Source organism: Pagrus pagrus (assembly GCF_965226575.1).
Source record: "Pagrus pagrus genome assembly, chromosome: 19".
Classification (NCBI taxonomy): domain Eukaryota; kingdom Metazoa; phylum Chordata; class Actinopteri; order Spariformes; family Sparidae; genus Pagrus; species Pagrus pagrus.
This window is the reverse complement of record NC_140203.1, coordinates 19,537,836-19,564,940: the sequence shown is the minus strand read 5'-3', so window position 1 is coordinate 19,564,940 and position 27,105 is coordinate 19,537,836. Positions and strand designations below refer to the sequence as shown.

Sequence of the window (27,105 nt, the reverse complement as noted above, 5' to 3'; positions counted from 1 at the left end):
AAACTTAAACCCAACCGAATTTTCTGTCCTAAACCTAACCAATCTTAAAGAGTACAACGAAGGTCCAGTACACTGCAAGTGTTTTCTCTAGTTTTACATTAAATATGTCTAGTAGTGCCTTTGCGTTGACTGAGTTTTGTCCAAACTGCTTGAAGAAACAAAGTGTTATCTAGTTTTAAATCGGTTAAACTACTGCACTCTCATGATTTGGAAAATGTGTCTCATCATAAAAAAACATTTGATCATCTTTCCTTGGCAATGTCATTATTTTTTGGTTTTGATGTACTCCAGTATCACAGTGATTCAGAAAAATCCTCAAAGCAGTGGAGGTGTTGCTTTTTTATTCTTTAATCAAATCCCCCCATTTAAAAGCATCATTACTGGACAAATCACACTTGCAAATCACGTGAGATGGATTCCAACCAGGAATCTAGTGAGATCCAAGCACAACTGCTTCATTTCACAAGCTCGGGTTGACAAGTCGGACATATCGCCTGAGGTTTCAGTGTCTCTCCTGGGTTTTCAACCTGCTTTTTTTGCTTTTTTCACTCCAAACCATCTTTAACTCCCTCGTGTGGAGGTTTTAGTCTCTCTCATGGGGTGCAATCACTCTCCAGAACTCGACTTCTCTTACCTGACTCAGAGCACTTCTGTCTAAATTGGTGCTTCATCCTGATGCAGAGCCTCCCAAGGCAGAATGCACACACACACACACACACACACACTACTTGTGCATTATTTGAAAATTTACTGAGGCAGGCCTGCACTAAAACCCACCATTGGGCAGGGCCAATTGTATCGAAAGGGAGGAATGGACTTCATTTAAAGCGAAACAAAGCAAAGTGGAGCACATCGGAGGAGAATGAAGCTCAGAAACATTAGGGAATTCTACATTTGCAATGAAAGTACAGATATGAACTGAAAATCTTCCAAGTGAATCATGGTATCGGACTCTTTGGATGTGGGGCAAATGGGTATTAGAGCTCGGGTTGATGGATGGGTCCATTAAACTGTAATTTAAGCGTAATATCACAAAGCTGTTCTCTTCTGTAAGTGATGTTGGTTTTTCAACACATTTTTCAGAAACAGCCAACAAAAACTTTGACGACCTTTTATCTTTTATCATGCCACAGAAAATAAATAAAAAGTCCCTTTTTATGCAACGTTACTACGGCCTTCCTGCATTCTTCACATCAGAGCTAGTCCAGATTGTGAAAAGCTAGGAGGCCTCGAGCCAGATGACTGATCTCTGCGCCATATTGGGTTGATTGGTGAACATGACTCGCTACAGTGTGGATGCGGGGTTTGAGGATAACTCATCTGAGGCTAAAGAGGACAGCAGCATTGCTGGTAAATTTAATCTGGACAGCTAATGCAAACGTCACATTAGCTCGATAAACATGGACGTTAAAAGTACTGACGGACGGTGCAAATGAATGAACTGAATATTCTCAATACAGTTGGAAAAAAACAAACTTTATTTCTGGCAGATTAGATGGTTCACAGCAGGTGGAACCACTTTGTCAGAAAAGTTATGTTTTGATTAAATGCTTTGGGCCTTTATTGGATTACTTTTTTTAACAGATTGGAATCTGTAATCAGAATGATTTCAACCAGATTAATAAAAATATTGTCAATGTCAATGCAGCTACAGTATTGTTGACCTAATCATAAATTAAATCCAAGTTAGTTTTCCTGTTAAAAGGGAACTCTACTTATTCCACACATCAAAGTTTGTTTACGAGTACTCCTGCATTATTACAATAATGCTTCAGAGAGAGCTCCTAGAAATCTGATTGCCTCGGTTGAGGTTGAAAACGTTTGAAAATGAAAATAACTCCGGGTTGTGGAGTTAGAGAAAAGTGAGCTGTCCAGACCTCTGTTGCCTGTCCAAATCTCTGCTGCAGGCTAGCAGCTCGAAGCTACATTAGCCGCTACTAACATAACATACCCAAATCCAACCGAACTGGCGCAGAGGGAGTTGAATTACAGGCACTGAGTTTTGACAGGAAAGAAAAACGTGTGGATTGAAAAAAGATAATATCTCTGGCTCTGCAGCCTCAATTTTAATGTTTTTTTTAACAGTCCGTTGTCCATTTTGATTCTTACATGCAAAGCTAAATCTGTGGAGTACTCTTTTAATAGAAACGCTATCAAATACGGTGTCCAAAGCACAACAGCTGAACTCTAAGAGGCATACAACTGTCAATACTGGGTCCAGAACATTATAAGTACAGTAACAACAGAAGGATTAACTCTTCATTTATGCCCTTTTGGAACCATGCTGTTCAACATAATAATCCATCTAGCTCTTTTTAGCAGCACGTTTTCAACCTGCCTCAACACAACCGTCTGAGATGATGGAAATGGTGAGTCCAATCTGTACTACTGAATTTAATTATCTGTAAAATAAAGTTAAGTTTCTTGCTATGGATCCGTATCACATATCTTTATAATCTTTCACGGTTCAGTGTGTTCAGACAGACTGTGCTGGTTAGAGGTCAGGGAAGAGGACAGGCAGCATAGCTAAGAAGAAGAAGGAAGTGATGAGGGATGAGAGTACAAATGAAAAGAGCGGTCAGAGTCATTTGAATTGGTTGCGTGCCCAGAACATAACTGCGCGAGTGTGTGTGTGTGTTGCTGTTTATCTTTTGTCTTCTGTAAAGCACTTTGAAATCAATCTATTTGTCAGGATTTGTCTTTAGGGTACTTGACTTGCATTAGAGATAAAAAACGATAGAGGTTAAAGGCACAGGAGAGGAGAGGAGAGAAGAGGAAAGAAGAGCGGACGTTAACCGAACTTGATAGACTTAGATGTGGCTTTTTGATAAATGGTTGACCTTGGTATTAAACTAAATTCTTTGAGGCCCCAAGAGAGGGGTGAATATTTTAAAAACTACAATACAGAGTTCAGTTGGGTCCCCGGGATGGGAATTTAATGAGAGACCTACTGAGGGTTTGTACTCAGAATTCAGTTTTATCCTTGGCTTTAAGTGCCTCTTGTGCAACAACATGTGTAGGTTAGCTTCCCCCTTAACAGCACTGTCCAGAGATGTACCTGAGTCAGTCTTTTCATGTTTTGCAAAGTGCTATTACGGCTTTTAATAGGCCTACAAGGGATTTTGAGTGAATGAGAGTTGAACTGTTCCATGATTAATGAGACTTGATGCCATTTGATCAGCAAACGGTGAATAACAAAACTGTCAGCAAAAGTCGCTTCCAATCATCTAATCAGTGACAAAGCGTGGCAGCAAAATTAAAATCTAGCTCTGGCAATTCATGTGCCGTGAACACATTCTGCTTTTCCCTTCATACTTCAAGCATTGCCTCAGTGGAAACGTGTGAGTAAGAAATGGCCAGAATTCAAAGGTAGCTTCAGAAATTTAGGGCAAAGCATAACCCCTAACTGCTGCTCACTATACTCTTTGCTTTTGCTATGCTTGGCTGTAGTGACCATGGTAGCGCCATTAGCCTTATGAGCTGACGGAAGTCTGACTGGACCTCAGATTATTAAAACAAGTACTTGTTAAGATTAGGGATTCTCCATTGTCATGATTTAATATAGACATATTGCATAACCAGGGGTTACAACCTGCTCTGCTCTCGTGTTTGCAGTTTCATGCTGGAATGGCTACCAAATCTCCACTGACCTACATAAAGACTACCTGAGTTGTCCCACTCTGCCTGCCAGCACACGAGCAGATCCATTTGCAGCCTAAAAAACATAACAAATATGCAAAAGTGAAAAACAATGGTGTTGTGACTGACAAAAATGCTTCTGCGGGAGCCAAACACAGTTTATTTGTTGATGGTTTATTTCCTGAAGGAATAATATCTGTTAGAATATTATGTAGTGTAGCCCGATGTGAGCAATACAGAAGCATAATGGGATAAATAGCGAATATTGAATAGCAGCAAAACACCCCACTCACAAAAAGGAAATCCTTATTTATGCTCTATTTACTGTACGTTTCATTTCTATCGCAGACACTATTGCGCAATCTTATTTCTCTCAAGGGGCCAATAAAGATAGACGTGCTGGGTAAAAGCCAAGCATGAAGATGAATGAATGAATCTCACAAACAGCACGGCAGTCTGGAATAGTAATCAAGCTGAAACACTGAGCCCCGGTGAACAAGTCTGATAATGAACTGTGCGGAAATCTGTTCAGACTCGTTTACCTCTGTGCATGCAGTCAAATCTGACGTCTTTTTCTACTGCAAGCGATCCTGAGGGTCAATCTGATTCTCTCTCAGCTTTTTCATTTCCATCATCACTTGCTTCTTTTTTTTCTGTGCGAAGAGGAGTTGGACTTATAAAATGGCATTTAGGCAGGGTAATGACAGACATCTTGCTCTCAGCCGCCAGCCAAATAGTGCAGTGCAGAGCGGCAACAGGCCACTAATTTACCTGCATAATGGGCAAGATTTATCAAGGCACATTGGTCTCTGCGGGGCAGGGACTGTGCTGGTGGCAGTCTAATGGCCTGATGGGAGGAAATTGTCAAAAAACGACCATGTGGAAGCTGCAGAGCCCTTGACCTCTTGACTCCTGCAGAGCTCAGGCAGAGTAGTCAAATTAATGCTTACCTTAGTTGTATTTAGAATTTCTCTCTAGAGAGGAAGGAAGCGGTGCATTATAACTTGTCCTTAATGTTTCCTCTTTCCCTTTCATAGGTGATTGAAAGGATGTCACCGGGTCTTTTGAAGCCCTTTGGTCCTACTTTCACCCGCTAGTATTCAGGCCTCAGCAGAAAGGGAAATAGATCAGATGACATTGATGTGTAATTCCTACATGATCAGCGTCCGTTGCGGCGAAACATTTCCATCGACATGTGGTTCAAAAGATGTAATAAAAACCTTTTAAATCAAAGCGATAGAGTGCATCGCGTCTCTGTTTTCAGGCTCCCGACAGCAGCCGCTAACTCATTCGTGGTCATCTTCAAGGGCACAAAACTATTCAAATCCCCTATCGTCCTAAATCTGTCTTTGCCAACAAAGCTCGGGAGTGCTCTCCTCTCTTCTCTCGAGCCATCAAAAAACTCAGTTCTCTAAAAATGCATGAGCTCCACGCAGGAAATAGATCTTCACTTCAATTGAAAAAAAAAAAAAACACAGAAAAACTTTGTCTTTGAAAGTTTGTGGCATGTTATTTTTGGTAAAGCCCTTGTTTGCATCAAGGCCTCTCACTTCTAAAGAACTGAATCACGCCTCCGGAGAGTAACAAGTAGAATTCAGCTCTCATCACTTCAGCATTTAAGCAGTTGCAAAGCTCAAACTGAACACGGTTATCAAACAGAGAGAGAGAGAGAGAGAGAGAGAGACTCTTTTTTGGACAGCCTGACTTGCAAAGAGCTCCGGTGCTGTGATGTATTTAAAAATGCATGCGAGTTTGGCACGCAAGTTTTCAGAAGTCAAAGCAAATAATATCTTAATATATCACACTCCCCGGAGAGACTCAATTGATTAATAAGCATTTGCTGTGGTTGTTGTGAAGTGCACAGATTGCAAATGTATCAGATTTTCCAATTACTGTAACTGCATAGTGTACAGAGCTCATTGAGAAAGCAGACACTACACCCTGTTCTCTGTAGTTTCTGAACCATTCGTGCATCGCTACATTTACCGAGGCAATAATGCTGCTCGATGAGCAACACTTCAACCAAGCAGTACAATGGTACAAATCTATAATACCCTCTGCTGCATGCCACAGCAGCAATATAAAAAGCCCCCTATACTGGGTGCTCTGCTGGTGGCCTAACCCACTGTTCTGTAATCCTCATGATTTGTTTTATTATACACCCCCCTGCTGCCTGATTTATTAGTTCGTTTGAAGCTATCCACTCATTAATATCATGCTGGCATCACTATGCTGATCACATATCAAGCTCTTACTTTATTCTATCAAATAAATAAGTGCAACAGAATCAGTTTACGAGAAGGGCAAATTAATGAGCATATTGGTTGGTTCAACAATGTACAGTCTCGATATATTGTTTTCACAGTGTTCATATTTAAGGGGTAGAGTACCAATTAAACACATCAAGCTCAGTTTACTTGTCACACAAAGCATTATAATATTAAGCCGATGAAAACAGGCCAAAATTGTCTATAGCAGCCATTCCCAAACTTAAGAAAGACATGGCCCAGTTTGAAATGGGAAAATCTTAATTACTACTCTGATCCAGTCAATGATGCAATAAGATATTTGCCGATGTTTTATGGAAGTCAAATATCTGTTGCCCTCCTGTTGTGTTCCCTGCAATTCCACCAACTGACTTTAATGTGCACCATTGTGTGCAGGTAAATGTCCATAGGTGGTACACATATCAATGGGAAACAGATTTAAACACAACACCGGATAAAAAGGTCAGATAAATGAGGAATAACAGGTAAATGAACTCCCTTGTATCAGTTCTGATTAGTGGTTTCATGTCAATATTTAATCATAGATATTTTAAAGCAATTTCAAACTTAACAAAATTGAACATTAGAAACTTGTTTTTTTTTCATTATAAATGACCAACGATCCACCTGCAGTACCTTCACAGCCCACTGGGGGGCCACAGCACACAATTGGGAGTTTACTGTGTATATCTTTTGAAGTGCTTCCCTGATGATGTCAGACATAGATGTGTGTTTCTTTTGTTTGATTTCTGGCTGCTATAATTAGCTTGCGGTAGCATTAGCAACATGGCAGCTGCTAGCAGCGTGGCTACTATCCAAAGCAAAAAACAACTGTAAGAATCTCAATTTTGGGTAGCTCAGTTGTTGGTACTAGTATGGCCAACTGAATGTTGTTTTTGAACCTGCACAATTCCTGGTGGTAAGGACTTTCACACAGCACAGGAGTCTCGTGGGTGATTGCCTGTCCGTTCCTTATGTTATGCCCTATGTTCCTTCTCGCACCCTGAGATCCCCACCTGCATCTTTTCTTGTTGTTCCCAGGTCTAGATGACTTCACAAAGGTGATACAGCCTTTGCAGTTAGAGCTAAAACTCAGTCCCATCTTATATATCACTTTTGAAAACCCATTTGTTTAAAATTGCCTTTCATTGATTTTATCTGCTTTGTTATTGCATGTTTTCTTATCGTGTATTGTTTTTATTGTAGCTTGTTTTATTCGCTTTGTGTTTTATTCAGTTTTGTGAAGCGCTTTGTAACTGTATTTTGAGAGGTGCTGTATAAATAAAGTTTATACTTTTATTATTCATTGTTCTACCTCAGTTTCTATCACTATCTTCGCCGTCTACGCCTCCTCTGTCAACAGGGTTCTTTTTATTATGAAGGGGACAGTTTCTAAAATGGCTTTGGTTTTTCCACCATTACCTGGGGATGGCAACCAATAGCTATCGGGAAAACAAGTGACTCTTCCAGGTTTAGTCACGCTATGGCAGACTTCGTGACAGAAATTGGTCCATTTTTCTGCAACTATGACTCTGCACAATCAAAATTGACATCATAAATTGGCTATTTCCACTTCCACTTCATGTCAAGTTTAGAAAAAAAAGAGGAAATTAAAGAAAGTTTGCATGTTGCATTCACTTTCAAACCCTAATGAATGTCCTCAGTTGGTCATCTGTTCATAATAAAAATATGAATCAGACTGATGCATATCTAACATCTAACAGCATGAATATGAGAGATCATATTCTTTAATCAACAATAACATGTCCCTTCCATAAAAATGTCAACCTTAATAATCATTCATATTATGTCTTTTTTATGTTCAGTGGACCCTTGTGCATATAGCTAAATTAATTGAACTGCTTTATTAATAAATCTGTTAATAGTCGGCTTCTCTTACTGAATGTGCGTTTGCTCTTAACTGTTATCTGATTAATCCTTCGTATTTGTTCATTATATGGAAATTAACTAAAACCAACAATGCAGCAGTGTTCATTGAGGCATATATTGTATGCACAGAGGAAAAAGACAGTCGACCAAGCAAGTCCCAGCTTGATCTGATAATTCCACACCCTTTCAGTTTTAATGGGCACATAAGCACTGACGACAGTTTCTGAAAATACGCCATACAAGTTGGGTAAGTTGGGTATTTGGATGGTCCCTAGTTGCAGTTTTGGTGAGGATATGAATATCTCAGGAGCAGCTGTCTTTCTCTGTCTCTCTCTCTCTTTTATTATTACCCTACTTACATGAATTTCTGTCTCTCTGTTGCATGTATAACAGTCGAACTGCCATCGGGCAAATTTTCCTCAAGGCAGTTTTTCAATTCAACTTTACTATGTTTTAATGAAATATTGAAATCCCCCAGTTTTTGATTTTACGTAATATTGTATTACGTCAGACTCCCTATTATTAAATAGGTCAAGAGAAATTTTGATGAAAAACACAGGCATTTGTACATGTAACTAACACTATAAAAATGCATTTATTTACGCTGTGTTTGTATGTTTAAACATTCAAGGAAATACCATTTGCTTTAATTTAACTTCACTTACGTTATGTGACAAATTCACTACATTAGTAAGTTAAAATGACTCACCACTGACTTTCGGTCGCACACTGGACACAAACAGTGGTTTCCTGGGTGACAGTCCTGTCCCTCCCATCCTCGACCCCCTCAATATACCGCCTTTATCTTATCTTTATACTACTTCGCCCAACCTCCTCCTTTGCTGCCGCAATAATTACTGCAGCCACTAGAGGTCAGCACCTAACAAGAAACGTAAATATGGGTCGTAATAGGCTGCTTTCATAGTCAAACTATGTGGTTGCTTTCCTGATGAGGATGGGCTGATGCCTTAAAACAATGATAGAGTACATTTTAGGTATACAGCAACCCCTGGCAGTTCTAATAATGCAAATGGGTGTCATGTATAGTTAATGTAAGCATGATATTTTTTCTTTTTAAACAGTTAGATAAATAAAAACATATTAAGAGCAATCATGGTGCTCAATAATACACAATATAAAGTCAATCACAAACCAGGCCATCGTGTATGATTGGCTGTCTCTTAAACTAAAGCTCTAACTATCTATTAACTGCATTTTTTTCCTCTCTAGCGCTCAGAGAGCCACTGTCAGCTAACCATGTTGAGAGTGACATTTTGTCTAACCACATCATATTATATGCTCCCACTAAGCTGAGACATGATGCATGAAGTTCTGGCCCTGCAGTGGTGGTGGGGAAATTATTTGAAATATTTGACAGGATGAAAATTAGTTCTGCACTAAAATACAGAGCTGAACTCGAAGAAGAGCGTCTGCAAGTACAGCCCCCGGAACCAGGCCAGGTTGTCTTGGACACTGCAGAGAGGAGAGAAAACAAGTAGGAAGAATAGAGAGAGAGAGAGAGAGAGAGAAAGAGAAAGAAGGATTAGTGAGAGATGGAGGCTGACAAGACTGAGACAGACAAACAAACAGCTCAACAGATTGACCGGGGATGGAGGGACAGATGAAAGCTACAGACTGAAAGAGTGACTCAGCCAAAATTCATAATCTTGCCACGGCACAGGGGAAACAGAGTTGTTTTCAAAGTTGATAACCTGTACTAAGTGCCTCAATCCAATATTGATATAAAGATCTCCCTTATGAGGAACGAAAAAAAGGGGAAAAATGGACTGCTGGCAAGAAAAAGATGATGTATTCCGAGCACAAGATACCTGCCGCCGCTTAATTAGAAGATCAGTGACTTAATTACTGTCTGTAATCAGCCAACAGAATGAATGTCCTTTCGCTCATTAGCTGAGGCATCATTGTTACAATAGACTTTTCACAGTGTCTTCCTCTGTGCACGTGCCAAATGAAAGGTGAGTCAATTGCCATCACTTGGGTACACATGGGCTGTAACTTTAACCAGCATCTGTCAGGAAAAAGAGAATGAGGAGATGGAAGACTGGAAAATGCCACCGAGTTAAGACCTTTGTTTACCATTCTGATCATAGGTTGCTTCTGCTTGCCTGATGGGATATGAGTGTTTTCTGGTTCTTCTGTTGTTTCTTTAAGTGGGTCAAAGTGTACGTTATTAGATCATGTGTTGTGGTTTCTAATGTAATTACTTTCTCCGTACGTTGAAAAAACGGTTTATTCTTGTATTCTAGAGCTTGCTGGCTGAATAACAATTTCTGCGAGGTGATCAACCTTAAAGTTTATCAGCGCCAACAGGGAGCACCCCGCTAGGATATATCATTTAATATAATTACGGTTTTCTTGTTGCTAAGGCAGCCAAACCAAGATGCTTCTCTATTGCAGCAGTCCTTAATCAGTCCACTGTACAGATGTGTGGCTCTTTGTGCGGCTGTGTTGGATTATTGACGGACGGTAAATTTAATGTGAGTGCAATTTGTAAAAAGAAGCTCTCTTGTTTCATTTCTTAATGGGGCAATATGTAAGAATTTTAGTTGACAGTATTTAAAAATGATCTGAAACTGTCAACAGAGTGAATTAATAAGCTTTAATGTCATGACGTCTATGTGCTGCAATAAAGACTTATCTATTGAAGGTAGCATGCTAACAAGCCAGTCTGTCATGGTCAAAAGCTCCTATGCTAGCATGCTAAGACCAACAGTATAAAACCAACCAGTTTTTCACCTTGAAGGCAACAGTAACCATGACAATGCAATCACTAGAATAAAAGTTGGCGATGTCTGTTTCTGCTAAACACTGAGCTCATGCTCCGGTTAGGTTTAGGCACATAAACTGCTAGGTTTAGGGGTAGAATAAGATCATGTTTTGAAATAAATTACCAGCCCAGTCACCAAAATATTATGTCAGCAGTTAACGTTTCTCCAAACCCCAGATACATCCAAGGTTGACATTTGTATCAAATGTGGCATATCACATTCACATTATATGCTTATTAGCTACCTTTCACATCAAGAGGTGGAGGGGATGTTGGTGGTGTTATTACAAGCAAACAAGGCTGCCAAACACCTGACCACAGTTCGAGTCACTGCATTGTATATTTTTAAGGAAACCCAGTGATATCTCCAGATGTTTTTGTGGAGACCAAAACTGTTTTTCACGGGAAGTTGGACCATCTCCATCCGTGATCATGGCAACCAAAAAAGGTATTTTAAACCAAATCATGATCTTGTCGTTACCCTAACCAAGTTGTTTTTTGTGGGTAAACCTAACCAGTCCATAAGCACAGTGTTGTGACGAGAAAGAAGATGCAAATTTTAACCCAATCCAACCTAAAGTTGTAACATAGATAAACCGTTTTACAGAAACGTACTTATAGCAAACATCTGTTTGCCCATTGGGCTGATAATACCTGCTTTGGTCACTACAAACAGCAGGACATGTTTTCCCACGACAAACACGACTGGAGATTCTTTTGTCGCCACAAACGTCTGGAAATTGTTCCAAGATATGTTGCAGTCTTGAACTGCCGTCACTGGCTTCAGATCATGAACATGTATTCTGAAAATAATATTACACATTTGTAAAAAAGTCAATGTGGTATATTTGGACATGTACAAAATGTGAATGTATCAGCGGGTTGCAGTTAACTGCCAACATTTCATCCTGGCGACTGGGCTGACCACAGACTTGTTACCCAGGCTTTATCTGTTTTTAAAGGTGAAACAAGTTGAACTCAGAACTTCTCAAAGCTGGGAGTGGAAAATACAAACATGTTTTGATGATGTTAAAGTGAGCTGATGTTGGAGACTGGAGCAATTATTTTTGACTGGAACTGTCATATACATCATCTGCCGAGTAAAACACCAATGGGACCACTTAACAGGCAGAATTAGCAATACAAAACGCTTGGCTGAAAATGCCAAACACCTAACTTCAATTTTATTTGCCGCTCTGTGTGGTACAGCAGAGGGAGGAGAACACCTGTTCTTATATTTGCTCCTACAGACAGGTAGAGACTCTGGAGACATAGCTGAGGTCCAACATCGGGTTGTAAATCTTACACAGTGTTGTTTTTTTTCCCCTTTCTTGTGCTGTTTCTGGAATGCCGGTGGATTTAGCTAATTAGAAGGAGCCAGGTGTTAATTAGCCAAGGCGAGCCGGGACGGGTTTGGTTCCGATCCATACTGCTGTGTCTCACGGAGCTCCAACTCTTTGATCTCCCCTGCAGGGCTGAACGCGCCACTGTGCTTGTCATTTCCAATTAGGATGTTAAACAGATATTCCATAGATATCCCCCCCTTGTTACCCCTTTCCTCATCCCAGTCAGATGAGCAGAACAAGAAGGATGACAAATCAGCGGAGTGAATATTTTCTTTCTGTCAAGTGTTCTCCTTTCAGCTGTGTGACAGGAAGCTGGAGCAGCGAGCGCAGAGCAACACCCGCTGAGGAGGACACGGGGAGAATATAAACACGGCAACAGTTTTCTGTCGCTTTGGATAAAACTGAATGAAATCATCGCCTTCTATCGCAGTTATTATTTCGCTGATTAGAGGAAAGACAATTCAGTAGTAAATTGTCCCTGAACACTCAGGCTGAATGTTCTACTTACACAATAAATACACAAGTTGTTAGGGGCCATTAAATGGATCATCAAATCTGAATGTGTCACGAGTAGAACTGAGGAGTAATTTAGGCCAATCAATCACCATAGTATGTTAATTAGGAGTGTGTTTGTTGGCACGGCCCTAAGAGGCGATTACATACAGTGTGTGCACACACTGCACCAGAGATGAAATACAGAGTGTACAGCCAACTGTGTGTGGGACTCATGGTGTGGGTGACACAGCAACTCAGTACCTCAGAAACCAGTGGTGGGAAGTAACTGAATTAATTTATTGAAATTTTGAGTTACTTATGTTTTACTTGAGTGTTTCCATTTTTAACTACTTTAAAATCCTACTACACTACATTTTATCAGGAAACATCACACTTCTTACTCCATTACATCTTTATATTCTCACGACCTCTCGGATTTAAAGCCTTTTCACTCCAAGTACGATTTTTGTCTGAAGATTTGCACTCAACTGTAATAAAACTGATTTTATGGGTTCTTATTAGCGTATGCACACAGCTGCGGAACACTCACGCAGGGCAAAAATATCTGAACGAAACACAGTCTCTTGATTAAGTTTCCTGTAACAAAATACATAACAAGCGAAAGCCAAACACCACCCAACTCGCAGTAAGTCACCCATCAGCTTTAGGTTGGATTCACACTGGATCCGGTGTTACAGCGAAAACGCAGGTTTCCCCATTCATTTTGATGAGGGTAGTCTGTTTTGGCTGCGGTGGTGCGTGCCCCAAAAAAAAAGCAGCTGGAAAAGTTGAAGCCGACTCAACTTTTGGAGAAACACAGCCCAACGTCACGATCCAGTGGACAATCACATAAGCTGGCACATAAGCGATCAGACTATGACTGAAGCCACAGTGGAGTGTAATGTAATGTGCTGTGTGTATTCACTCAATTTGGTTTTGTGCAACAGTTTAAAACACATCTATGGATGCGGACGATCTCTGTAGGACCGGCATGTTTAACCTTCTGTGGCAGAGGCATGACAGCAGATAATAAGCAGAGCAGAACGGGTCAGTAGCAGAGCATGTTATTTAGCATGAATAAATACTACAGAGGGACACAACAGACATTTCTCTGTGTAGTGTTAGTTTCATTTTCACTTCTGTTTGGTCTTGTCCCCCAGTTTAAAACACACAGTAATGATCTACCTCATCCTGGTTGTTTACTGTTATTTTTAATCCGTGAATGAGGACAAACAATCACTAGTAGCACCAGTGTGCCAGTAGCAGAACAATGTAGCAGCTTCGTCTTTCAGCAAACTGTTCAGTGGGGGTCCCCAACACGTCACACACACGGACCATGGAGTGACACTCCCCCACGGCTGCATAAACCTGCTGGGTTTCGCCGCACCACCAAATTTGGTGTAAATGTATCCTTAGTGTTTGTTGGTTCAGTGCAGCGTAGTGCATTCTTGTTGTTGTAGATTTTCTACATTTTGAGCAAAAGAGAATACCACTTGCTGCCCTTTGCTCTTGTCTCTGGTCATGTGGCACCAATTTCAAAACTATTTGCATCTTTCTACGGCACAGACAGACCAGTTTAATGCAAGGGAGATCTTTCCAGTGGGGAAATACTTCTCTAAGTAAAGGATCTGAGCAGAGTCCAAGTCAAGTCTCAAGTCTCTTATGGTTGTAATGAGCATTCTATCATCTGCTGCATGCCATCCAGTCTGCTTAGAACACTGCATAGTTATATCTTAGGAATTCAAAGCATGTACTGTATTATCATCACTCTGTTATCTATTAGCATAGAGTATTATCAGAATGTACTAGTTTGTTATATGATCACTCACTAACAGTCTATTGCAATGCAATATGAAACAAATGTTGCTTTGCTGTATTTTGCTTTGCAACATAAATACACAGCTACAGTAGTTTAATGTAAAATACTATTGCTGCCAAATTATCTGAAATATACTGCAAGTGCATAAACTGGTGATATTAAATCAACAGTTTTGTTCAAAATTGGCACCTTTCTTTGTGTGACAAAAATGATTCCTTGCATGAACATAAAACTCATGTTGAAATATCATTGGATTTATCAGCTATCTTAAGTTCTTTTCTTACAGAACAGAACATTTTTGTGGATACAATTGTCTGTGTTGTTTAACAGTAAACATCAGCTGACTTTTATCTCTGGAAGAATGTTTGTGTACCATGCTTTCCTCTTAGATGATTTGAATGCCATCAGTTCTAGGTTTACATGTAAGTAGCAAACTGTACTAAACGTGTGTAGCAAGCGCTGAGGTCAACTTTCACATTACCAAGTGAATGACCTATCCGGGTGAGTTTTCAGGTACCTGATAAAGTTTGATGCGGTCGATCCAGCATCCTTTATATTTACTATGCAAATGTTGCATTTGACCATTCTTTTGTTTGCACCTTGTGTTTCGTGCCTACAGGCAAAGTTTATGACAAATGGGAGAGCAGCAGCAGTTGTTGTGCTCGCCGCCAGTGTTGTTGCCATCTGTGGCAGCGCGCAGATCTCAAGTCCAAGTTGAGTCTCAAGTCTTTTGGGGGAGTCTCAAATCAAGTCTCAAGTCACTGAGTGTGACTTAAGTACGACTGGAGTCCAAGTCCTGAGTACTTGTTTCATTACTGACCAAAATGGAAGAAAATTGGTTGTTGCTGACCAGGTACAGAACAAGCTCTCTAACTAACAGGCAGCTTTGAATCTTTTCCATTGCCATGCATTATTTGAGTTCTACAGTCTGTGATACTCGAGTTAAAAGGATAACATCAATATTAATAGATTACCCAGAGAAAACCAGTGATACTACTCTTCTGTTGAAAAAACAAAAAACTGTTTAAAAATAGAAAATACTGAAACTCTGTTCAAAGCCTAATTTACATGAAGCAATGTGAAACCAGCAAAAGGAAGTCTGAATTTTATAAATGTTTGCTCGAACAAATCTTTGAGCTTAATGAAATGTCAGCTCAGGGCAGCTCAGCTGTTGCGCTACTCTGGTGTAAAACAGTGACAGAAACAGTGTCAGATGTTACCTCAGTCACTACATATGCAATTATGTTTTCTCTTAATCTTCCTACTTGTTTGTTTTCATTAAAACATTACGTGTCATCCTTTAGAGTCAGTTTGTTTATGCAGCCATGAAAACGAAGAGAGTTTGTTTATTTAGTTTGTTTATGCAGAAAAAATCATTGAAAAGGTCAGGGAAGATCTTTTTCTTCTGATTACAATTTCTTATCCAAAACTACAGATTGCACCTTTAACCACCATCTTTAAGATATTCAAGACTTAAAGGATAACTACCGTTTTTTACAACCCGGACCTTATTTCCAGCAAAATATACGATCATTTACTTACCCAGATAACTTTGGTGTCATTTGAAGTCGTTCGGACGAAATTAGATCCAGTGTAGCGCCGGTATATCCATATAATGCGAGTGACGGGGCATCGACACACAGCCTCTATATAACGCATTATCTGCCACGAAACTAGTTCATTTCACCAATATTTTGTCATGATACGCTAGTGCTATTCCCCTCTGAGTCCGGGCTCGTCTGTTATCAACATCCGGGGTCAAACTAGCAGTAGCAGCTACAGGTAAACAAGCCGGGCTGTCGCGGGTGCGCGCGCAGCTCAGAGATGACATCTTCCAGGTCAGAGGTAGTAGGTCAACCTACAGACCCCGGATGTTGACAACAGACGAGCCCGGACTCAGAGGGGAATAGCACTAGCGTATCATAACAAAATATTGGTGAAATGAACTAGTTTCGCGGCAGATAATGCTCATAGAGGCTGCGCTTCAGTGCCCCGATCACTCGCATTATATGGATATACGCGGCGCTCCACTGGATCTAATTTTGTCCGAACGACGCCAAATGACACCAAAGTTATCTGGGTGAGTAAATGATAATATTTTATGCTAGAAAGCACAATCTTCATCAAATCATTGCTCCATAGCGCCAGTGTTGCTCAAAAGCACAACAGGGTGCCTTGAATATGTAAACAGGTTCCAGATGTTTTGGTGTACATACATATAACAGTAATCTTTTAGTATTCACAAGCTGCAGCTCTCGGATGAGTAAATATTTTGATGAGCGAAAGCAATATAATGTGAGTCTTAATATAAGTGACGTGTTTGGTTACGTCACATCCTGTCATTGATGCCAAACTTGCTAATTTAATGGCCTGATGTCTTCTCCGTGGACATTTGTCCTGCTTAAGGCGATGACATGAGCTTGCTGAGGCCTTATCATGTCCTGACATGTTATTCTGATTTATGAAAGAGATGGCACAGTGTGAATATGCATAGAAAATGGATTAGTGGCTACAGAATTTTACTGGTGTCTAATTTGCATCTCTGCAGTGCCTCAAATATCTTGCAGCAGTTGCAGCGCTGACTCGTGTAAACACCTTTGTTTTGTGCGATGAAAGGCAGGTGGGGGGGGGGGGGTGAGGCATTTTCAGAACAGCATGCAAATACAGAATAATAGAGGATTAGAAGAAGCAGATTTGCATATGAGAAAAAAAGCGGTTCACTTATGGGGAACGCTAGATGCCTTCAGTCCATGGCTGAACACTCACATGAGTAATGTGTCTTGTGGATGAGCACGTGCAGGAATAGCTCATGGGTTTTCTCCTCAGTAGGATCCAATTGAATGGCTTACATAGAATTAGCCTGGCTCTGGAGCTATAGGATTTGGCTGCGACAAACGACAGGTCATTTAACATGCTGCTGTAATGTTGTGGTGTAATGTGGTAATTGTTTGCCAGTGTAAATATGAACCTGAGTGGTCCCAATTTGAACTGCAAATCTGTGTGAACAAACCACAGAGGAAATGGACGATTAATTGGATGGGTGGGCGCACACATATCCCGTGTTTGCATGGTGAAAAGGATGGATGGGTAACAGTGAGCAGGGAATTTCTGGCTACAGTAAGATGTGCAATTGCAGCTTTCAGGACACAAAATCTGTGTGTGTGGGAGTAGAGAGGACGCGGGAAGAAAAAAGGGACAGAAGGCAAAGAAAATCCATCAGAGATTGAAAGGCATTTCACTCGGCAGAGAAAGTCAAACAGGTTTATACACAGAGAGGATGACGAGGGGCACAAAGGGAGGATAGAGAAAGAGAGCAAGAGAGAAGGAGGGAGTGTGAGAACAAGGCTACAGGGGAGACCGAAAAAGGAAAAAGAAAAATATCTACGCACAGAATTGAATGATACTCCTCTGAACTTGATTTTGGAGTAAGGGAGCTTCAAGGGGTGGCATGGGGAATGTCGTTTTGGAGGAAAATGTTCAAATCGAGAACGTCAAAAACTGAGAAAACAGAGAAGTTGAGGGGGAGGAGAGTGAGAGGGTGAAGGGGAGGAAGACTCAGAGTAGTTGCCAAGACTACAGCACAGCATCAGCATCAGGAGAATAAAAGGAGAAAAAAATAACAATGACATAAAAATAAATAAGTTATTGCAGCACCGGTTCACTAACTGATCGCTGAGTTAGTCTCCTGGGCCCAGTATTTCAAAAGTGATCTGACAGGATTATCCTGGTCGGATTGGATTAAATCTAGATCTGATCTGAAAACTGGGTATTTCAACACAGATCCAGAAAATCCTGATCCTGAAGATCAGGATCCAGCTCTGGTAATCCAATCCTCCCTTGAACCCAGATAAAAGGCTGGATTTGGGTATTTCAAAACACAAGGCAGATATCTGGATCAACTTGATACCAAAATTTCAGGATCATTTGAATCCCACCTCAGAGGTGGATTTGACTTGGATTGACAAAGTTTCAGCTCCACTTCTCCCAGATATTGTTACTCAAGATGTTCATTACACTTAATCTAAAGTGTCAGTGTTGTACTTTTAACAAATAATTAAAGTAATTGTAAGAAATTTAAAACATAGTAAAATATTTTAATTTTATTTAAATCACTGACCAAGGTATATACTATGAAAGCAATGCTATTACAATTTTGAGCAGTTTCAAGCACTTTATTCAAACTCCAATTACTTGAAAACCTTAAATGTATCAATGCAATTAAAGCATTTCCAAGGATTTCCAGCACTCGCCCTGTTGTAGCCGAGTGTCCATGGCTGTGAGTGGACTCTGAAAGTAGGTGTGTGAGTATCTTAATCCACAATCCTACATTGTGTTTATGTACACAACAACATGACAACATCACCAGCATTACTGTAGCACTCTGACACTTCTGAGCAAACCGTGTAGTTAATACTCATACTGTGTAGCGTCATGTTTTCTAAGTACTGCAGCAGGTCTGTGCACATGGAGCCTATTTAGAAGTCTGCTGTGTTGCCAATGACGTGACGCTAACGACAGCCCGCTAGCTGCTTAACACACAAGTCAATGGAGCCGGGCTAGCTCCTGCTAGCACGGCCGCGGCTCAATTAGAGATCGCTACGGCCTGGTTTTAATAAGGTGACGATTCAAATAGTTGGCTTGCATGATATGTTGGTTGGCGTCCGTATGGTCTTTTAACCGCTGCACATTAGACGACGGTAAACTCAGACTTTTGACGTGAAAGTCGCGCTCTCAGCTACTCCTTTTGCGGAGTAGTCCGCCATGTTTTCAGATCGCGGAGGCGGAGACTTGAGATCTGGAAATCCGTATCCGGCCAGGTCGGGATCACGGTGATCCACCCTGCCAGTGTTTTGAAATACTCAGATAAAGTCAGCAGGATCACCGTGATCCATGACTGAGAAAAGCAGGATTTCATTATCCGGATTACTCTGATCCAGATTACAAGTTTTGAAATACTGGGCCCTGTAGACTAATTGCTGCATGAATTATGATTAATGAATGGAAAAAATGACTTTTTTCATACAAAACATTCTGCATGAAAACATGGTGGCATTTTAATGATTTATGCACAGATTTTAGGATCAAATCTTTTGCAGACAACCACATTGTCAGAATAAATGTTTCTGCAAATTACAAATAAGTTGAAACTTAACGTTTGAAACTTCATGTTGTGACAACCATGTGTTAATGGCCTGGTTAACCTCTTGGTTAGGGTTAGGAAAATATTTTGACCTGGTTCCGTCAACACAAACATGGCTGGATAATGTCACGACGTCTCGTGAAAATATATACAGATGTTTAAAAGCTGTCTCAAACTGACCCAGTGTCAGACAAAACTGTAATAAACCTGCTGGTCCAATGTGTCACTATCATGTTTGGCTTTGCCTATCTGTGAAAGCAACAGTCTCTTCCTTGATCAACCTAACATTAACACACATAATATGTCTGGTTTCAATTTCAAAATAAAAGCACTTAAACTACTTGGTTAGGTTTTGGTTTAGGAAAAGATCAAAGTTGCACTTGAAAAAAGGAACGATATGTCACTATTTTACCTTATATCAGCTTAAAAATTTTGGTTCAGCTACTTGTGGGTGAACGGTGTCCCTGTCAGCTCTACTTTGTGCCCGATCAGTTGTATTTGTTACCTGTGTAACCTTTTTCTCAGTCTTCTCGGGTTCGTTCTGATCAACTAGGTTCGGGTAAGGAGACTGGCAGTAGCACTGAAGCACGAGAGCAACTGATCTCCAGCCCACATAACACACAACACAGAATATGGTATAAATGTATATATTTAAATGTCAATTTCTCTCTCAACATAAAATAGTCAGCCTTACACTCATTAAATGAAATGCAGTTCTTTCCACATAACTTAAATTCACAGAATGAAATAAAATTAGCTGACCCAGGTAAGTACCGATATAGAAAAAAATAACAAAAATGTGTTTCTTTCCCCTCTAATGGGTTCAATTGTCTTTATTCTTCCCTGTTTCCGTTGTCTGTTCCAGTTTATTCATTGTCTTTCAGGGTCCTCCAAGGAGAAAAGTGTTCTTTAAGTTCCTTTGTCAGTTTGTTTGTTTGTTTTTTGCAAAGGGGTGAAAAAAATAATTTAAAAAATAACTAAAAAAATACTGAGATCTCAGAAAAAAAAGTGCAACTAAAATGTGTCACTCCTCCGGACTGAGCCGTGTCCTACCACACTGATGTCCACACTGCGGTCAGATGAACCAAGAGCCTCCATGCAGCATGGCGGGTGATACAGGTTGCAGTTGAACCAAGGGCCTCCACGCGGCAATGGCGGGTGATGTGGATCACAGTTGGGCCGAAGAACTCGTCCCTCAAAAAAAACCAGCCTGCATAATATGCAGCGTAATTATTTATCAGCTTAAATGACTCTCTCTTTACTTCTTCCAGTGTACATTAAACAATACAGCTTCATCACTTAGAATATAAACAGCTCAAATACAGAAAATAAAAAACACATGAAATACTGCATCATTGTGGTATCTGAGCTACAGCGACAGCTATGGAGCTACGCTCGGCCTCATTAGCAGGCCGCAGCTGAGCTAACAGCTCGTTAAACTGCTAACCGTTCGTCACGGTAACACACAATACAACATATCACCACAACATCACAAAAACACGTCTCAATACCATTAAACATTTATTGACTATCCTGACTGGCTTTTTCTTTATGTACTGAACCAGAATGATACTGCTAATCAAGCTAACGGTGCAGCTAACTCACCAGAATAGTTCAGAAAAGTTCGAGGAAACACTGTCGGAGTTGCTCCCGGGATCGACTTCACTTCCACCAGATAAGTATCTCTTCACACTCACTTCCTAACAACAGTTTTATCACAATATTCGCAACTATGATCACGTTTGGTCGCCGAACGAGGACACTTTGCTCCGCGGCTACATGAGGTTTCTCCTTTCTCTGTCGCTCACCTTCTCACACACCGAGAGCTGCGGGTGATGCATTCAGGTAAGCTCATAAATTACACTACTGGACGAAAAACAACTACGATGCATTCAAAGGGTTCTGTAAATTACACTACTATGAAACTAACCAAGGTTACACCTGCATGGGCAGGTGAAGAAGTGTGTGAAACTTAATGGCACTATGTCACACAATGTCAGTGAAACTGGATCATATTTTACGGAGAAAATATTTGCCTCAACTCAAATAACTCTACCTGCTTGTAAAAGGTCTGCAAAGTGAAAAAGCCACACCAAAGGAAGTTCCTCTCTCCAACAGATAACACTGCTCCTGCACTGCCTGAAACACCTGGTTTGGAATCCAGCCTTTACTTCCGTAGCTTATGGACATCACTATGTAACATGTGTTATATAAATATACATTTTTCTATGTATTTTAATATATAGTATACGACTGTACCGCAGCCATGGTGACCAGCTGTAATGGCGTAATTTTGGTGAAAGTCCTCATTCAGTCCTCGTTTTTCCCCTTATTATCGCCCCGCTGTTGCTACAGCACGTTCATTCACACGTGTACTTTACACGCCTAGGCGAGCTAAGCTGTCACCCCCATACACTGACCTCTAGTGGATCGGTGGTTATATTATAAGCTGTGCCATGAGACTAGGCTGCTCAAACAGTCATCACAGTGGCAGAAATTTTTATATGTTACAAAACATTAAAATTTTATGTATCCATGGTTTAGAGGAACTTACAATGGTAGCATTATATCCTGGCAACTGGGCTGTGTCAAAAAATATTGCTTCATTGCCGCAGAAAGGAGATCCTGAAGAGGTTATATAAACAAATGAACATTGTCAACATTCATTCCTACAGAATAAGGATGTGCAACAATAAACTACAAGTGGAAATCTCTCCCAAGAAAAAGAAAAATATTCATGTTTGTTTGAATGACAACAGATGAAACCTGTCTCTCATAGCCTGAATTTCCATTTCTTTGATTGATGTCTGATCAGTGCTTTTCATGCTGGATGTGAGAAAATAACAGGTTATGAGATCCCGCTGTCGTCATGCGGCCTATGTGTGACAAATGAAACTTAGACGGTAGGGGGAGGTCATGACCCAAGGAAGAGCGCAGCACTTGACAACGAAAGTTCTCATTCAACCAGCCATTAGATGCACACTGGAGACAAATGGACAGAAAAGACAGCACTGCCAGTAAAAGGCTCATTGTGACAGCCAACAAAAAAATTAAATGTAATGCAATAAGCACTGATGTTTTCCAATGGCCGATACAGCCCTGTTTTTTGTAAAGCCTGTCATTCAATCTGGGCTGGAGGCCCCGAAGGCTTTTATCAATCAATGTCTCTGCAGAAGCAATTATAAGAAGAAGCACTTCTGCTGTACACCCAAATCATCTTCATGCATTGCCTCCCAGTAAATGTTAGATGGCAAGGCTGCAATAGGTGGAAATTGAAAAGCACTACACAGTTATGCTTCAAGGACTGGAGAAGAGTTGTTTCATTCAATCAGAAAAAAGCACCCAGATGCTAATTGACACAGCATGAATTACTGCACTCTTGCACATAGAAGCTCTGAACCCCACACGCTAGTTACCGCACAATTCTCACAGGAGGTTCCTATAAACTCAGACATTTTCCATATTTCAAGCCTGTATCCATGTCTGACCATCTTTCTTCCTCTCTGGCTCTCTTTCTCTCTCAGTCAGTTGTGTGATAGACTGACCTGGGGATATAAATGACATGAATTCCTATCTATCATTCCTCCTCCGTTCCCTCTCCCCTTCTTCCTTCCTTGCGCTGTGGAAATCAAAGACTGCTGAGCCAAGGGGAAAAAAGATTCCATCAATCTTCGCCTGTCCCTAACAGTCACGTTTACCTGACAAAGTTGCACAGCACTCTGTGAAATGCGGTTCCTTCCTGCCAAAGCCTTGGCTTATGCCCCTGAAATACTGTTTCTTTCTTTATATTAAATTCTATTTAATGGGCTGCCTTGGTGTCTCACCAGGAGCGGGTGCATAATGTGAACTTGCAAGATCATGGAGTCTGTCTCATGACCTTCGTCACACGTCTTCGTCTCTCTATTTTAAGCCTTATTTATTCAGGGGAGGTTTGCTGAGCACGCAGGCTCGCTTTCAACAACGCCTTGCTTGACATTCATACAGTTACACGCATTTGCTGGGAGCTGCTGTGCACTGATACAGGCTTTACTGTTGGACAGTGAGCAGCTCTGGTGGTGCAGCTGGGACTTGGCCTAAAGGGTCCCTCAGTGATTGTTGTTGAGTTTAAACAGTACATGACTGCCCACGTGTCTTCTGAAGCTGTTGACATCCACATCCCGCTGAAACTGAATAGAATGGTTGTAATGTTTCTTATGTATATAACTATTATATTTACTTCCAATGTCTTTATTGTGGTATGTTTCTATAGCCTGTTATGGCCAGTGAAAGAGCTCTATAAAGAATTACTCAGGTAATAAGTACATACTTAAGGGATAATGCAAGTGGGAGTGCATTATGGGAGGGAAGTCTATTTTTAGGATAGATTTAATGGTGAACATGAATAACACCCCCAGGGCTTTTAGGCTTTGGCATAGCATTGAAAGTAGCATCACTTTTTTTTAGCTACAGGTTGCTTTCTACATTTTATTGGAATTGGAAATACAGTGTATAACAAACGTTAAGTTAATAATGATCTGTTCCTAAGCCTAACCAAGTGTTTGTTTGTTTTTGCCTAAACCTAACCAGACCAGAGCTCAGTGTTATCAAAACAAGAAATACAACATAAAGGCAGATGTTTTGTTGAGAAGTCAGGACATCTCTAGCGGTGTTTGTGCTGACCAAATTATCTTATGCCAAAAAATGATGTTATTCTTACCCTAACCAAGTGTTTCTGGCTTTTTTGTGCCTGGATGTAACCAGACCAAAGCACGGCATTGTCAAGTCAGGACATCTCCAGCTGTGTTTGTGCCAACCAAAGCAGGTATTTTATGCTAAAACATAAACTCTAGCCAAGTGTTTTTTGTGCCTAAACATAACCAGACAAAAGCACAGCATCGTCAAAATATGAAATAAAAAACTGAACATAAAGTTGGAACATAAAGAAATGTTAGTGTCATTGTGTACAATGCCAACATGTATTCTGGGGACAGAGTTGATGGTTACAAAGTACAAAATCTGAATCTTTTTACAGTTCCAGATTTAGATGTGCCTCATAAAGCAGCATATTTTTCGGCAGGGTGAGAGTTTTTATGAGGATTTATTGGAAACTGATCCATTATTACAGTCGTTTTAGTATGTAATTCCCTCTTTTTGTGTCTCTTGAATTATTTTCTTGCTGAGCGGTGGATGAGGGATAGCGAAATTAAGAGGGAATTTTGCACCAAAATGACTGCAACTTTGTAAGACACCAACTTGTTTTGTCCAACTAAGACTGCTGAAGACTCACTTAAACCTTAGTTGAACTTTGGATTGCATTGTTGCACAGAACGAACGCTGTGGATTCATCCATGCCTTTCCATTGGAATCGCATTAGAAAAGGGATTTCTTTCCAGCCAGTTTGGAGGAGAGGAACAATTACATGACAACTTTGTGAAATGTACAAACAGTATGGGCACGTGATTGGAAAAAATGTGAATCTATCCTTTAAATCTTGTATGCAAACTGTGGTGGATAATCACAGCTCTCAGCTGTTAAACTGGTTAAGAGCCTACAGCCCATTCTCCTTTCAAAACAATGGCCCTCCCCCAGAAACACAATGCTGTGCTTGTGCATTTGGTGTGAAACAGCACTGAGGCAGCCACACTCATCTAACGTGTCTGTCGCTATGCTATTTTCACTCTTTTCATTGAGAGATCTGTTAACTACCTGTTAATCTCTGTCAGATGCTGGCAATTCTGCGGGTATTCCACAACATTAGCATATTAAATCCTGCAGTAGTGCGAGCTTAAACACATCCTGGATGTGATTTAGTCAGACAGCAGTGTTAGAAAAATGCAATTCAATGGAATACCAGCATATATTAATAAAATCATTTCAGCCCACTTTGCCAATTAGAGGCAGTCTCACATTTATTTTTGGGGGAAATTGTGACAAAACTGCAACCTCAGAGGAGACAAAAATAAATGCACTGCACAATGTTCTGTTCCTGAATGTTAAGATTCATCATCAAACGATTTTTCACAACGGCAAAATACAACAGAGTAATCCAAGAAAAATGTTTGGATGATTGTAGGGTTTCCAGGTCATCTTGTTATTGAATTTAAACTGAATACTCCATTTTGTCTGAAAGAGGCGAAAACAAATCTGTTTTCGTCAAATGTTCTGTCCCCAAAATGTGGTTTATATCCCATTACAAAGAAAAATATATTTCATCAAGGATATATAGAGTTTCCTTTGATTAAACAGACGATTGGCACTGCTTTCTTCTCTAATCTCTACAAATTCTTGCCTGTTTTGAGCTTTTTTTCTGTTCAAGTACAGCTTATCTCCTCTCTCTACCATTGTTGCTGTCAATTCCCACCAGATGCTGGGTTTGAAGCTAATCTGGAAAACTTAATTTAAAGGCTTTCAAGTTGTTGGTTATTACATAACAATCCTGCGTGCACTGTACATGAGTAATTCTTCTCTGACATACGATATGGAGATATGAAATTGTCTCCAGCTAGCTACTGAATAAATTATATATAAAGGCAAATGTATTCAAAGATTGCTTTGCGGAGTCTCCAAAGCTGGAGTATATCTGTCCTCATTATTCTGATATGATATTGCCCTGAGACAGATCAGACAGTAGAGGCTAACTACTCCACTAAGCTTGAATAACCCCCTAAAATCTTTGCCCAGCTTTTTTTCCATCCCTGCGTTTGATAATGTTATTGCAGATATGCTTATGATGGTCTTACTAAGTATAGAAAGTTCTCTCTGTTTGGCTGTAAGCCTGGAGGATCAACATTATCATTGCAGGCCAGAGAAGAGCTGCCCAGAAGCTTGTCCCCGGAGGCTGCTTAATGAGAGGACAGAGAAAAGGGGGTAGGAATCGAAGCACCTGAAAGCCAGCTGTTTTTAGAGGAATGCCTGCAGTGAATGTGTTGACATCGCCACGGGGCCTCTCCAGACAATGTCTCAACCCTGCTCTGCCGCCCCCGCACCAGGCGGCAACGTCGTTTATCCAACCCGTAGCCACAGTTAGGGTGACTTAACACGAGATGACTCGGCAGCTAAGGGAGAATTCCTGAGGACGCATGCTTCCTGTGAGAAGATACTGGCCTCTTAGCGTCCCATTTATAGTGTTGTTAACATGACAAGACATATAGCCACCTCTGGAATACACTATGACAGGTGTATGATGTTATTGCTTAGTATCAGGGCCACACAGAGCATTATGAGTCTGCAACAGCATCCCTCAGGGCCTTGGGTTGCTGAAATAGTAGCCTCTCTGAAAGGCCAGGAGCTGCTCTGAGTTGAGAGTTTATTGGATAACTGCAAGACACGTACGTGTTGTTTAACCGCCATTTTATTGTACAGCAGCTGCGTGTAAAACACGTCATGGATAAATGACTAAGGGGAGACATGAGAGGTGTATAGGGTAAAAAATGCAAACTAACAGATATCATCATTGAACTTCCCCAGTTGATTACCTACATTAAAGGGGCTGTATGTAAGAATTTCAGTTGAAAACATAAAAACATAATTAAAATTATCAACAGAATGTAAAAAAGTAATTTGACATTTTCTCAATGTGCTGTGTTCCTCAGTTACCTACTGAAGTTAGCATGCCAACCAGCTAGCCCCAGCCCCTCCCAGTCCAAAGCTCCTGTGCTCACAGTGTAAACATTAACACTCCATTTGTGGCAATAAAAGCAAAGGAAAAGACAGCAATTTTTTCCAGTAATGGATTACTTTTA

The 27,105-nt window shown here is 40.5% G+C and overlaps 1 long non-coding RNA gene across 1 annotated transcript; it reads right to left on the bottom strand.

Annotated features, from left to right (window-relative positions):
- Window positions 1–8,454: 8,454 nt before the first annotated feature.
- On the bottom strand, window positions 8,455–21,194 carry LOC311274990. The gene is made up of 3 exons (XR_014624804.1): window positions 20,990–21,194; window positions 20,438–20,594; window positions 8,455–9,269 (listed from the first exon to the last, which is right to left on the bottom strand). It is a non-coding gene; the product is annotated as an uncharacterized lncRNA (long non-coding RNA).
- Window positions 21,195–27,105: the final 5,911 nt, after the last annotated feature.